Raw genomic sequence first — 13,282 nt, 5'->3', positions numbered from 1 at the left:
TCAGAATCACCTGCACAATGTACATCTATGTGACATATATGTTTAGTGAATGTGAGGTAACACACAAATCATACTTCTGTTCTAAATATATATATATATATATATATATATCCCAGGGTGCACGTCAGTGTATAGGAACCTTACAGAAATATTGACATATGGTACAGAGTGAAAGGTTTTTAAATAATTCAGTCCCAAGGAGGCTATCTAACGATATCAACCGCAATATATACAAAATTGGCCAATTCTGAGTCAGAATCAGTGAAATTCTGCATCTAGTGCATGCAATAAAAACGTGTTGCATTGTAACAGGATAATGAATATTGTTTTTTTTATTCATATCACCAACTTCATGTTCATGTTAAACCCATTTTTGGCTTTGAAGGCTGCAACATGTTTTAATATTACCCTTTGTTAATATAGGTATAACCAATGAAGCCAGTATAGACAAGCAGTACACCTAATACATTATATCTAATGATGCTGCGCTGACCAACACTGTATGAGGTTTACAATCAATGTGCTAAACTACATACAGATCTACATGGCATACATGCTAAACATATTAGATAGATTTTTTTAAAAGAAGAATTAAGAAGATTTAATAGAAACTATTTACATGAGCAGTATAGTATCAATTAATATAACCATGATAACATTGACGGGGCAATACTGGTATCAGTGTTCATCCTGTTTTTGAAAAAAATGGCTCTAGTGGAAAATTTTAGGTTAATATGGGCAAAAGGCTGGGGTACCATATAATATGTCCTACTAAACTGTAACTGCTGCACCTCATTGCTCTAAGCTGAAGCCAGGGTCAAGTTGCATATATGGATAAGGCAGTGTGGCGCTTGTATGTATGGGGCTTGGATGGGGTACAAACATCTGATCCGTAAGCGAGTTGAAAGTAAATGTGCCTTTTCTACTTCTGGCACAATAGAAATATTATGAAATACTAAATTTAAATAAGAAGGAAGATACTGTGTGGAGACCAAAGGCTACATTCTATGGCTTCTATGTCAAGGAATCCTACAGATGAATTCAGAGTATGTATGTGTGGCACTTGTAATGGTTGCAATGCCAAATGGAGCAGGCCTGACTTGTCTGCAAATTTTGAAATTTGCAAAGCATGCAGTGCATTCTCAAGCACAATACCCTGGTATTTTCACTGCTTTGCCGTGGACGAATTTAGTACAACAAATCTTAATTGATCTTAGTTTGCTCAGCATATCTTTCAAGTTCTGTCTAGTCTCTGCCTTTAGGAGCTTTACAAATATAAATGGCAAAGGGAGTAAAAGAACGAAACGTGACAAAATATGTTTATTTTTAAGTAAATAATGGTATATTCAACCCCAGGAAACACAGGTACAGTTATGCCATCATAATTATCTGCATAAATAATTTACTTAATTATAAATTAACTTCAAGATAAAATGCGATGTTTACAAATTTTAATATGTATATAAGTATAGTTAATTTTTGCATTCTTTCACTGTCAGTGTGGTCATTTGTTCACAAATTATGTATGATAAATAACTTGTGGATTCTCATTAAAGTTGGTTTTGACTACCTTCATTTAAGTCATATTAATAAAATATGTAAACACAGTAATTGCATAATTCAGTGAAGATAAAAGAAATTTCTGCAGAACAGTCTGTAATGGCCATTTCAGCCTATTATTAGTAGAGGTATTACATGTACATGAGTCATATTACCTTTCATCTCTCTGGACATAATATATAAATATGTAAATATGAAATTTATATGTGTATATATGAGTGTGTATAAATACATATACGCACACATACATACAGATATACATGTTTATTTTATCTGAAATTATGGGTTTTAACACAGGTCAGAGGGAGTTTTCATTTTATAGTTAAGTCACAATATTATATCTTTGGAACCTCCATCAATAAACATCTAAATAATGAAAAACTGATTGGTGGTGATCTCTGGCTAATATTCAATGTATGTTTGTCATCTGAGACAGAAAGGATGAGAAGGCAGTAAAACTGCAATAAAATGTTAAAAACGGACACCAAGGGGTTGTAACTCCAAACCTGTTCACTCAATCTACAAATATTGGCTTGTAGCTCCAAATGTCAGATCTCTGGCACGCCTGAAGCAAGTCTTCCTCCACTGGTCAGAAGGGAATGGTGCATTGCATTGAGGAATGCAGCCAGAATTTAATGTAGAGGTGGAAACAGCATAATTGTATTTACATAATGTGGGTCCAAACTTTTTGGCACCATCAATTTTTTTTGCACTTAAACACATAGAAGAAAATAATTTGAACAGTATATTTAACTGAACAAAAGGAAGGAAGTAAGAGAAGGACATTGCTAGAGTTTACGTACACTTTACATAATGCATAGGAAGTATAAATGTTCAATCAAGACAGCAATACAGATTACTTAATTAATTTATATGACAGTGCCTCGAACCTTTCAGCTTGACTAATTTCCTGAGTCTGTTTAACTCTATGTAGAGATTTTTTTAGCACAATAAACTCATCAATGAAAGTATGGACTATGTGACAATATAATAAATAACAATTTACTTACCATCAAGTCACTACAATCAAATATCAGAACGATTTATAATGCAATACACAGTTAAATTAATATCATGATGCTTCAACAGAAATCACTATAATTATAGTATTGGGCCTAGGAACTGAGGACAAATAAGATTATTTTCCATTCAGTAGGTACTATCACCACTGTCTCAGAATACAAGCAATTTGGTTGTACATTGGCAGAAAATAACATCCACCCCAATCAGACCCTCACCTCGAGGGTCTGAAGCAGAATGCAAGAATCAAGTCTATGCTACTGGCTACACTGACAGCAGCTTAACTTAATTACTTGATTCTAAGATAGGGATGATACCTTTGAAGTTGATGATAGAATTCCAAAAATCTATCACCCAAAACTTTAGTATGCACATTCAAATAATTTTAAAAGTGAGAGTATTTATTCAATTATACCTTATCAACAAAGATAGTTGTGATGACTTAAAGAATCACACCCGGGGATTTGCAAGGCCGCTTATGTGATCAGATTGTTAAGAGGGCTTCAAAGAGATTGACTGATATACCAAAACGAGAGGATGTTTGGATCGAGAGAGCATGTTTGTTTTGGACAGAGCGTCTTTCAGTTGAGAGAGTGTGCTCATTGGGTAGAGAAAGATGATCAGTTAAGTTGAGAGATTGATCCATTTCCACTCTGAACTTTCCCCTTTTATTCCCAAAATTCCATTCTCTAAGGACTAACCTAGAAGGTGTAGTTCAGAATATTTACCCTCATCTGATTGGAAGGCACTTCTATTAATTAATCTAATGTTTGTTTAGAATTGAACATGTTTTTATTATGTCAACATTCAAAACAAGGAATCAAGACACAACAGTAATGAAATAAAACAAAAGTCAGCATCAATGGCTATCGCCCATAGCATGACATATGTAAACCAAAAATAAAAAATATATAGTCTAGACTGTAGGTTAAGTACTGTATTTTTCAGACCATAAGGCACAATATCAATGATCGACTGCTAACGGGTTTATTTTCATACATAAAGCGCACCGCGTTATAAGGCGCATTAAATGAAACAAAACTCTGATAAGTCAAATTTTATTCAACTCTTAATTCAACTCTTTCACAATAACCATAAAATGGTCTTTCACAATAACTCTTAACATTGTTCAGTAGAATAAAATACAAAACAATACACTCACTTTTTCAGTTTATTCCTCTACCACAAATCCATCAAATTCTTAATCTTCAGTGTCTGAGTTTAACAGTTGGGCGATTTCGGCATCAAGCACGCCCGTCTCCCTCTCATCATTATCATCATTATCCGAGTCTTGTTGCTGTTACCTAGCTGTTCATTGATAATTCCGGCCTTCCTGAAAAGCTCGGATGACACTGGAGACGGATACCTTCACCCAGGCATCCACGATCCACTGGCAGATAGTGGCGTAACTCGTTTGGCGTTGCCTCCCTATCTTGGTGAATGTGTGTTCGCCTTCTGTCATCCAGTCTCCCATGCAGCTCACAATTTAACTTTAAACGACCTGTTGACACCAATATCTAGCGGCTGGAGTTCTTTGGTTTATCCGCCCGGAATGATGGCAAGCACCGAATTAGTTTTCTTCACTTGGGTTTTGACAGTATCGGTCAGATGGGCGCGCATGGAGTCACAGATCAATAGGGATGGAAATTTGTGTAAAAAGCCATCCGGTCTCTTGACGTAAACCTCTCTCAGCCACTCAGTCATCGTCTCCTTGTCCATCCAGCCCTTCGGGTTAGCCTTGATGATGACGCCAACTGGAAACTTTTCTTTTGGCAAAGTCTTCCTCTTGAAAATTACCATGGGTGGTAGTTTCTGGCCATTAGTCTGGCAACCGAGAACTACAGTGAAGGATGACTTCTCGTTTCCTGTAGTGCGTATAGATACCGTACTGGTCCCTGTTTTCTCAAAAGTACGGTTTACGGGGATATCAAAGGTGAGGGGGACCTCGTCCATGTTGGTGATGTGTTCTGGCTGGATCTTCTTTTCATTGATCTTGTTCTTGCAGTAGGTGCGGAAAATGGCCAGCTTTTCTTCGTAATCCTTTGGCAGTTGCTGCGAGATAGTAGTTCTTGTGCGGATGGAGAGATTATGCCTTTTCATAAAAACAGAAGCACCAAGAGGGACCTCCTTGAAAGTTGTTGATCTCCGTGTCGCGTGCTATCGCTGTTGCTTTGAGTCGAATCGACACAGTAGAGACGCTTCTACCTGCGGTTCTCTGTTCAATAACCCACTGTTCAATTTTGTCCTCCAACTGTGGCCATCTTGCTTTGTTTCCTCGGGAACTCAGTTTGGTCTTCTTTACCTGGCGCAGGGCGTCTTCTTGCTTCCTCCACTTCTGTACCACTGATTTATTAATGTTGAATTCTCTCGCAGCTGCTCTATTTCCATGTTGTACTGTGTGGCTGATAGCGTTGAGTTTGAAATCCACTTCGAAAGCATGTCTCTTAACAGGAGCCATTTTTGGGGCAGCGGGTATAGAAAATGAATGAATGAATGCACACTACGTCACACCTCCTGACTACGATGGCCGTAATGCTCAATCCAAGCAGTGCAGCTTCGTAGCTTACCAAGGCCGTGCTAAAACATTTTGACAGATTTTTGAGTGCCGTGTACCACATAAATCAGTTCTAGGTCAGAAAACACAGCCATACATTAGGCGCACCGCATTTTAAGGCACACTGTCAATTTGTGAGAAAATTTAAGGATTTTAAGTGTGCCTTATCGTCCGGAAAATATGGTAAGTAAGTTGTGTCACAGTAGATGAATCTGGTTGAATAGAAAAAAAAACATATGATACAGTCCATCACGCAAATGACAAAGGAACAAAAAGTTGAAAGCATATAAAACCAAGAGCATGGCATGGACAGTTATCCTGTGCAACATAGTAGATAACCTACATTCAACCCGGTATGATAATATACAAAATAACTGTCTTTTTTGTAATGTTGTACTGAAAATAAAGAGAAAAAGTAAAGGAAACAAGAAGAGAGAGCTATTCCTGCCAGTTTCGAGTCCCACTCTGTGTACTGAACATGATAATCATGGCTGCTGAGCCCTGATTACCGTGGTCAGTTTACTTGCCTCTGTCATCTGCAGCTCTCCTGTGGCTGTCTTGCATTTATCTAGCAAGGTTACATTGTGGTATAAGCAAGGAAGCTGGGCCTCTGCAGTGTATAAATGTGCTTTTACTATACAAATATACTGTACATACAAAACTATTACAATATTAGGAATACAATACAAGACTGACAGATATAACAATTCCTAGCAAATAAACAGAAACTATGGTCTATACAAAAGTACGCTGAAGTGTTACTTAACTCTGGTTACTGTGTGTTTGTGATCTCTTTTGACAACACGGACTCAGGCTTCTTCTGGAGATCAGGCAAAAACTTCTTTAGGTATCTTTGGCTGGTACAGACCTTACTTCTTTGGTCTTAAGGCATAATGGCGTCCTGTCCAGCTTATGCCTGACAACCTTTTATATGTCAGGTTATCAAGCTTTTGTTGACAACTGTTACCAACTTGTTTACCTTAACAACAAAATAACAGACTGCTGCACTGTACCATTTTCAATTAGAGAGGCGTTCTCAAATTCTACCTCAAGATGGCACCCTGGTCTATTTGACCAGGTTATATATGTCAGGTATTGCTTACGACAGCTACACAACAATACACTGAACAACAGTCAACTAAAATACAACAATGGTATATAAGTTCCCATTATTTTCGGACAGCCTGTGTACTTGTTACCAAGGCATTAGTTTGAGAAGCATCCATTAAAACACAACCTGATTTCTGTTTCTGTGAAAATCATTATTTTGATATATAAATATTTATATCAAAACGCAACACATTCCGCCCTTGATTTTTTTCTCCCATATTTCTGCCACTAAGAAGGGGTTTCAATCTTTGGCTAAAAGTTCATTAGAAAGTCCATTTTAAACAAGTCCAAGCTTGTAATACATCAAATTGCTCTCCACAGCTCTTGCGGTCTATCATTCGGTCCATCATGGAGCCACTTTTCTCTGATCTTCATATAGATCAAATCAGAGACAGCCTGTGGAGTGGAAAACAAAGCAGATTATCTGTTCCTTCTAATAATACCAAAAGAGTAGACCTCGGCCCTTAAGCTACAATCTCTCCTCTAACTGGGTCTATAACCAACACTTTGCAACCTGCCTGTATCCACTTCTCACCCTCCCAAAGAACCGATAGGGAGGAGATTAACTATATGGATATTTCCCAGAAGATCACTGCTGTTTATTTTGGAAGGTCTGATGTTATAGAGCCTCACTTTCAACTCTTGCCGAGAAGTATCCACTAACCAGAGTCCCAGCCACTGTCCTGAAGCTCATCTGCATATGCAAATATAACCTCAAACCTTCCTGCCAGATTCCCTCTCATTCCTAGATAAGCTTCAGCTATGTCACTCTTGGTTTCTATGTAATGGGAAGCAGTAACTTGGTACCTGTTAAGCCCTGTTCTTTCAGGAACCCTATGTAAGTACTGAACTGTACACTCCAGCTGTGGAATCTGTGCCCCAGCCCCCACCATCCACTCATATGGTATGCTTTTGGCAATTGGCTAGATCTCTACAACATGACTGCCTGTTTGAGGATCCGATTCCCCCCCCTAAATGTATATGTGGATCTAAGTTTGCATATCTGGTCCTTTAATAGCGTGTAGTATCTTTTAATCAAACCAGCTGCCTTTGGATGGTATGGAATATGGCTCAACCAGTACACTCCAGAGTCTTTGGCCCATTGCTGTACTGTTGATTCAGTGAAGCATGAGCCCTTATCACTTTTGACTTGTTTGGGTCAGCCATAAGCAACAAGTTTCTTGAGCAGTTGAAGCTTTGCAACTTGATCTGCATGCTTGCAAGGATGAACAAGCAAACGTCCACAATAGGTGTCCACTGCAGTGCAACAATATCTCAGTCCAGTGTTTCCCCGGGGCAGGGGGCGGATGAAGTCAATCTGTCAAATCTCTGCAGGCCTCTTGTCCCTCTTAATCGACCCAGTAGACTATTTTTGTAATGGCCATTATTGCACTTCTCCACACACTGTACATTTCCCTATTACAGTCTTTATCATGTCCATGGATATGGGCAATCCTCCCTGCTGTGCCCATTCATATGTTGCTTTCTGCCCAAAATGGCCAGATTACTTGTGGGCCCAGTTGGCCAAGTTCATCAAGACAGGATCAATTGGCACAACTGCATTCATATTGGCAATTTTGTCTGCCACTCTGTTCTACGTCGCTAGCCTGTGAGGCTCTAGGGAGCGAGCGCGTGCCGCCGGAGGCTCGCTCACGGACCCCCCGCGCGTGTGCCCGCGGACCCGATGTCCGCCAGGCACTCGCAATTGTCCGTTACAGCGGGAGAAAGGCAGGCGGCTAATGTAAACACAGCCGCCTGTCATTCTCCCCTGTGTAAGAATGGAGATCATACGGTTCTGCTATGTAGGACCGTTGATCTCTGTTCTTACACCAGTAGCCACATCCAATCACAGTTGGATCAGGGGATCCCCTGATGACGTCAGCGCGTCTGACGAAACGTGCGTCGGGAACGTGAGACCGTGGAGTTCCGGGTTGGTGATACGTAGGAACAGAGGAGCGTCCCGTACACCGAACCCATGCTGAATTTACCCCATGAAGGCATTCTGTTTATGATGTTTGAGTAAGTGCATTTCTATTAATAAACCCCAATATCAGAACATACTACACTATCGGAGTCTCCTTATCTTTTTCCCTATACCACCCTGGAAATACTTGGAGTTCCTTGTGCGAGCTGAGCCATATAAAGGGACCTGAAGGATAGCTTGGAGGCATTTGTGGACCATATATGCTGTTTTAGACCCCCTGTAATTAAGGGGTCCACCAGCTTCGGTAAGAAGTATTTACCCTGAGCACTGGGTGGAGAAAGTCCCTATGGTGGAGGTCCCTCACTTGAAGCTAGAGTGATATTCAGTCATTGCTGAGAGATCCGTATTGCACCGGGCACTTTAAGGACTGTTGATTTATTTCACTAAGGACTTTTTCACATCATATTTATTTATTTATTTATACTTATTTATTTATATGTTTATGCACACAAGCACTTTTTTGGTTGTGTTTTAAGTGTTTGAGCGCAATATATTCACCCTTTTTTCCACTATTTATGCGTATACACGTTTTTATTGCAGCTTGCACTATGGAAGTAATTCCTCACACATATAATTAATATTTGATTAATAATTTAACTAATTTATTATCGAATATCACCATTTGCGCAGTTTCTTTTGGGCTACCAATTTGTCATTCAAATAAAACAATAATAGCAAATATCCTCAATATAAAATGCTCAAGTAATACGATAGGTGAAATGACATAAAATGACAATGAATATATATAAAATATATAATTGTGGGGTGATAATCAATTATAAATAATAGTCCATGTGCAAAAATGTGCAAGAATTGCTTCAAAAGGAAAAGTGACTTTCGTGATTCTTCACAGTAATCAAGTGACTTTCGTTGAACTCCTAAACGTGTCACCAGAAGTGAGCTATATCCTCTAGTATGTGCAATGGCCGCTCACCTCCAAAAACACCTTTAAAGGCGTTTAGACAATCACTGGAGTGGGATATGTAATCCTCCTCCACAGGCTTCTATTGGTATCTCTGGGATGTCCTTTGTATCTTAATGGGTGTTGTCCGCCTCGTTTGTTAATGGGCATTAATCCTCCAGATATTCTTAGTACACTCAGAATAATGAATGGGTACTCATAGTGAAGTATATCAAGGTATTATATATATATATACATACAGTGCCTTGCGAAAGTATTCGGCCCCCTTGAACTTTTCAAACTTTTGCCACATTTCAGGCTTCAAACATAAAGATATAAAACTGTAATTTTTTGTGAAGAATCAACAACAAGTGGGACACAATCATGAAGTGGAACGAAATTTATTGGATATTTCAAACTCTTTTAACAAATAAAAAACTGAAAAATTGCACGTGCAAAATTATTCAGCCCCCTTAAGTTAATACTTTGTAGCGCCACCTTTTGCTGCGATTACAGCTGTAAGTTGCTTGGGGTATGTCTCTATCAGTTTTGCACATCTAGAGACTGACATTTTTGCCCATTCCTCCTTGCAAAACAGCTCGAGCTCAGTGAGGTTGGATGGAGAGCGTTTGTAAACAGCAGTTTTCAGTTCTTTCCACAGATTCTCGATTGGATTCAGGTCTGGACTTTGACTTGGCCATTCTAACACCTGGATATGTTTATTTGTGAACCATTCCATTGTAGATTTTGCTTTATGTTTTGGATCATTGTCTTGTTGGAAGACAAATCTCCGTCCCAGTCTCAGGTCTTTTGCAGACTCCATCAGGTTTTCTTCCAGAATGGTCCTGTATTTGGCTCCATCCATCTTCCCATCAATTTTAACCATCTTCCCTGTCCCTGCTGAAGAAAAGCAGGCCCAAACCATGATGCTGCCACCACCATGTTTGACAGTGGGGATGGTGTGTTCAGGGTGATGAGCTGTGTTGCTTTTACGCCAAACATAACGTTTTGCATTGTTGCCAAAATGTTCGATTTTGGTTTTATCTGACCAGAGCACCTTCTTCCACACGTTTGGTGTGTCTCCCAGGTGGCTTGTGGCAAACTTTAGACGACACTTTTTATGGATATCTTTAAGAAATGGCTTTCTTCTTGCCACTCTTCCATAAAGGCCAGATTTGTGCAGTATACGACTGATTGTTGTCCTATGGACAAAGTCTCCCACCTTAGCTGTAGATCTCTGCAGTTCATCCAGAGTGATCATGGGCCTCTTGGCTGCATCTCTGATCAGTCTTCTCCTTGTATGAGCTGAAAGTTTAGAGGGACGGCCAGGTCTTCGTAGATTTGCAGTGGTCTGATACTCCTTCCATTTCAATATTATCTCTTGCACAGTGCTCCTTGCGATGTTTAAAGCTTGGGAAATCTTTTTGTATCCAAATCCGGCTTTAAACTTCTCTACAACAGTATCTCGGACCTGCCTGGTGTGTTCCTTGTTCTTCATGATGCTCTCTGCGCTTTAAACGGACCTCTGAGACTATCACAGTGCAGGTGCATTTATACGGAGACTTGATTACACACAGGTGGATTCTATTTATCATCATTAGTCATTTAGGTCAACATTGGATCATTCAGAGATCCTCACTGAACTTCTGGAGAGAGTTTGCTGCACTCAAAGTAAAGGGGCTGAGTAATTTTGCACACCCAATTTTTCAGTTTTTTATTAAAAAAGTTTGAAATATCCAATAAATTTCGTTCCACTTCATGATTGTGTCCCACTTGTTGTTGATTCTTCACAAAAAATTACAGTTTTTTATCTCTATGTTTGAAGCCTGAAATGTGGCAAAAGGTCGATAAGTTCAAGGGGGCCGAATACTTTCGCAAGGCACTGTGTGTATATATATATATATATATATATATATATATATATATATATATATATATATATATATTGTCATTTCACCTATCGTATTACTTGAGCATTTTATATTGAGGATATTTGCTATTATTGTTTTATTTCATCAACATTTTTACACTTTATATATTTTATACACCTATTAATGCTCCATCAGCTTGAGTTATCTTTTCACTAAAGTCACAAAGCTTATTTGCATCTATTCCATCACTTTATTCTCATCATTTTACACCCATTGGTGTAGGAATATATACATTTTTATATATATTTATATCCTGTTGGATCTATATGATTATTTAGTGAAATAAGCGCCGATTACCCCCCCCCCCTTTCTTTTAATTCCTGTTAGTAAGTGGTGACACTACAGAATTGGCTGTCTGTTTCAGAATTTTTGTTGAAATCTACAAATTAACTCCCACCCCTCCTATATCTTATACCCCATTGGTAGCGCATTGGCCTCCTTTTTCCTTTATTTCAGTCCTTTAAAGATCACCCAGCTGTCAGTGTAGATAGTGACATGGGAAGAAGAACCCTCCTGAAGAGTCATCACTATTGCTTTCAACTCTGCATACTGACTGGACTCTCCAATCTTGGTTTCCTGCAGGACTGAGTCTGTACTCGGGTTGTAGGCTGCTGTTGTTCATTTACGCCCAGACGAGGTGACTATGGCTGAACCATCAGTGAACCATGCTGACTCCTTCATTTTTTCTGACAGAGACTCAAAGGGTGGAGTCTCTTGAATGGAGAATGACTGCAACACAGGAATTTATTCCTCTGGCTGAGTGCTGGTAAAAGTAACAAGCCCTGTCAACTATTATAAAATGTCTCTGACATACCCAGCTGCAATATTCCCTCTTTCTTGAAGGTACCACTTCAGTTTCATCAATGTCTGGTTCTTGGCAACAGCTGCCCTATTGGTCAGTCCATTATCTCCAATCCTGCTATTGGCAATGCAGTATGGATGGTGACTTTGTCCTTTCCTGTAATAGTCTCTTTGTGTTGAAGTGCTGTGTAGGCCCCAAAGAGGTACTTCTCTAGGGGCGTGTATCTCTTCTGTGCCCCTGTCAGTTGCTTGGACCAGCATCTGAAGGGTATTGCTCTCTGTCCTTTCTTTGCATTTGGCTGCCACAGATTCCAAGATATGGTACCATCCTGCTCCACTACATCCAGCTGAAATGGTACTCCTTGTCCCACGGGTCCCAATCCCTGATGCTGCAAAATGGCTTCTTTAGCAGCCAGGAATGCGATCCACTGCTCTGAACCCCATGAGAACTCAGTCTTTTGCCTTGTGACATTGTATATAGGCCTTTAAAATCAGTCCAAGATGTAGGATGAAAGATCTCCAGAAACCCACAACTCCAATGAAGTTCTGTGCCTCCTTTTCGGTAGTAGGGGGTGACAGTGCCTGGATAGTTTGCATAACTGTCTCTGGAATTTTCCTCTGTGGCCCAGTCCACATCATTCCTAGGAATTTCACCTCTGTGGCAGGTCTGTGGACTTTGTCTCTGTTGATAGTCCACAAATCTTTGGAGAATTAACATAATCTTCAGGAAGCAAGGTGAAAGTGTACTGGAGGCCATCCCACACAAAGGCAAACTGGTTCTGACACTCTGGGTCTATCAAAATAGAAAATAACCCAATAATGTCTATCACAGCATTATATTCTACTGCCTTTTTAGCAGTTTTCTCAATGTTTCAGATCATATCAGGTACAGCTGGCTTCAATGGAGGTGCCACTTTGTCTAGACCTCTGTATACCACAGTCATTCTATAAGTCCATCAGTTTTCTTTTCTGGGAACACCAGAGATGAGAAAGGACTTACAGCAGGTCTAAGGATTCCTATGCTCAACAGTCCTTGAATAGTCTCCCCAATTTCTTTGTGGCCTCCAGGAAGTCTGTACTGCTTAAGACAGACTGGTTTCTCTGGTGGAGGAATGAAGACAGGTCCATTTTGCATGACCTCTGATCACAGCCTTCACCGCTATAACCAGATACGCAAAAGTGTAACTTCAGCTCCAGAATCAACTAAAGCCATCACATGTGTAGGAGAAGATGGCTTCACCCACCATACAGCGACAGGTGTTTATGGAGCGTCGGTTTCCTGCTATCACAGGAGACCCACCTTCCCTTCATAAAGGATAAGGAACCTCCCAATCCCCTTTTCTTAGTCTCTCTAACTCCTCCCCAGGATAAAGGGATTTGGGTTCAGGTGCAATTTTGGGAATTGATTTGGGACTAATAGG

This window comes from Pelophylax lessonae (assembly GCF_965119305.1).
Source record: "Pelophylax lessonae genome assembly, chromosome: 2".
In the NCBI taxonomy this organism is placed as follows: domain Eukaryota; kingdom Metazoa; phylum Chordata; class Amphibia; order Anura; family Ranidae; genus Pelophylax; species Pelophylax lessonae.
Note: the sequence above shows the minus strand (reverse complement) of the source record.